This window comes from Toxotes jaculatrix, chromosome 1, assembly GCF_017976425.1.
Source record: "Toxotes jaculatrix isolate fToxJac2 chromosome 1, fToxJac2.pri, whole genome shotgun sequence".
Classification (NCBI taxonomy): domain Eukaryota; kingdom Metazoa; phylum Chordata; class Actinopteri; family Toxotidae; genus Toxotes; species Toxotes jaculatrix.
Window position 1 is genome coordinate 32,837,253 of NC_054394.1, and position 2,951 is coordinate 32,840,203.

The window sequence follows — 2,951 nt, forward strand, 5'->3', positions numbered from 1 at the left end:
TTATATTAGACGAACGTGGTTTCCAAGTGTCTAGGATGTACGGTTCGGGAGTTATTCAAGAAAAACGCTCGTCCAATCAGATCGCAGCATGCGAACCTGAGTGGAAAAATGACTAAGTGTCACAGCCGAAAAACTTCCTCCAGAAAGTAGTTAGGAGCACGTTTCAGAGCCTTGTGAGTCGTTTGGACCCCACTTTTTGTGGTACTTTTTGAAAAGTTAAGGTCAGGTTTTTAGGGTTGGGAAGGGGTTAAAAGTGTTGTTAGGGTTAGGGTTAGGGTTAGGGTGTTAGGTTAAGGGGATGAAAAGGGTTAGGGTTAGGGTTAGGGTTAGGGTTAGGGTTAAGGGGATGAAAACCACCTATCGTCGCCCCCGACGATAACTTCAAAGGTGCATATCTCGGGAACGGAAGGTCGTAGAGACATGAAACCACCTTGTACCCCCCTATTTTCTGGTACGGGCTTTCCATTGGTACCACCCTCGAGCCTGTACAACGTTCGAGTCCGGAGATATGGCCGAAATAAAGTTTGTTTTTCCTGTATCTCCGGACAGGAAGGTCGTAGAGAGTCGTGGGTGGTACCGTTGGATGCAGAATGGTCGAATTATATTAGACGAACGTGGTTTCCAAGTGTCTAGGATGTACGGTTCGGGAGTTATTCAAGAAAAACGCTCGTCCAATCAGATCGCAGCATGCGAACCTGAGTGGAAAAATGACTAAGTGTCACAGCCGAAAAACTTCCTCCAGAAAGTAGTTAGGAGCACGTTTCAGACCATTTGGAGTCGATTGGTAGTGATTTAGGGTTAGGGTTAGGGTTAGGGTTAGGGTTAGGGTTAGGGGTTAGGGTTAGGGTTAGGGTTAGGGTTAGGGTTAAGGGGATGAAAACCACCTATCGTCGCCCCCGACGATAACTTCAAAGGTGCATATCTCGGGAACGGAAGGTCGTAGAGACATGAGGGTTAGGGTTAGGGTTAGGGTTAGGGTTAGGGTTAGGTTAAGGGGATGAAAACCACCTATCGTCGCCCCCGACGATAACTTCAAAGGTGCATATCTCGGGAACGGAAGGTCGTAGAGACATGAAACCACCTTGTACCCCCCTATTTTCTGGTACGGGCTTTCCATTGGTACCACCCTCGAGCCTGTACAACGTTCGAGTCCGGAGATATGGCCGAAATAAAGTTTGTTTTTCCTGTATCTCCGGACAGGAAGGTCGTAGAGAGTCGTGGGTGGTACCGTTGGATGCAGAATGGTCGAATTATATTAGACGAACGTGGTTTCCAAGTGTCTAGGATGTACGGTTCGGGAGTTATTCAAGAAAAACGCTCGTCCAATCAGATCGCAGCATGCGAACCTGAGTGGAAAAATGACTAAGTGTCACAGCCGAAAAACTTCCTCCAGAAAGTAGTTAGGAGCACGTTTCAGACCATTTGGAGTCGATTGGTAGTGATTTAGGGTTAGGGTTAGGGTTAGGGTTAGGGTTAGGGTTAGGGGTTAGGGTTAGGGTTAGGGTTAGGGTTAAGGGGATGAAAACCACCTATCGTCGCCCCCGACGATAACTTCAAAGGTGCATATCTCGGGAACGGAAGGTCGTAGAGACATGAAACCACCTTGTACCCCCCTATTTCCGGGTACGGGCTTTCCATTGGTACCACCCTCGAGCCTGTACAACGTTCGAGTCCGGAGATATGGCCGAAATAAAGTTTTTTTTTCCTGTATCTCCGGACAGGAAGGTCGTAGAGAGTCGTGGGTGGTACCGTTGGATGCAGAATGGTCGAATTATATTAGACGAACGTGGTTTCCAAGTGTCTAGGATGTACGGTTCGGGAGTTATTCAAGAAAAACGCTCGTCCAATCAGATCGCAGCATGCGAACCTGAGTGGAAAAATGACTAAGTGTCACAGCCGAAAAACTTCCTCCAGAAAGTAGTTAGGAGCACGTTTCAGAGCCTTGTGAGTCGTTTGGACCCCACTTTTTGTGGTACTTTTTGAAAAGTTAAGGTCAGGTTTTTAGGGTTGGGAAGGGGTTAAAAGTGTTGTTAGGGTTAGGGTTAGGGTTAGGGTGTTAGGTTAAGGGGATGAAAAGGGTTAGGGTTAGGGTTAGGGTTAGGGTTAGGGTTAAGGGGATGAAAACCACCTATCGTCGCCCCCGACGATAACTTCAAAGGTGCATATCTCGGGAACGGAAGGTCGTAGAGACATGAAACCACCTTGTACCCCCCTATTTTCTGGTACGGGCTTTCCATTGGTACCACCCTCGAGCCTGTACAACGTTCGAGTCCGGAGATATGGCCGAAATAAAGTTTGTTTTTCCTGTATCTCCGGACAGGAAGGTCGTAGAGAGTCGTGGGTGGTACCGTTGGATGCAGAATGGTCGAATTATATTAGACGAACGTGGTTTCCAAGTGTCTAGGATGTACGGTTCGGGAGTTATTCAAGAAAAACGCTCGTCCAATCAGATCGCAGCATGCGAACCTGAGTGGAAAAATGACTAAGTGTCACAGCCGAAAAACTTCCTCCAGAAAGTAGTTAGGAGCACGTTTCAGACCATTTGGAGTCGATTGGTAGTGATTTAGGGTTAGGGTTAGGGTTAGGGTTAGGGTTAGGGTTAGGGGTTAGGGTTAGGGTTAGGGTTAGGGTTAGGGTTAAGGGGATGAAAACCACCTATCGTCGCCCCCGACGATAACTTCAAAGGTGCATATCTCGGGAACGGAAGGTCGTAGAGACATGAGGGTTAGGGTTAGGGTTAGGGTTAGGGTTAGGGTTAGGGTTAGGGTTAGGGTTAGGGGGTTAGGGTTAGGGTTAGGGTTAGGGTTAGGGTTAGGGTTAGGGTTAGGGTTAGGGTTAGGGTTAGGGTTAGGGGTTAGGGTTAGGGTTAGGGTTAGGGTTAGGGTTAGGGTTAGGGTTAGGGTTAGGGGTTAGGGTTAGGGTTAGGGTTAGGGTTAGGGTTAGGTTAAGGG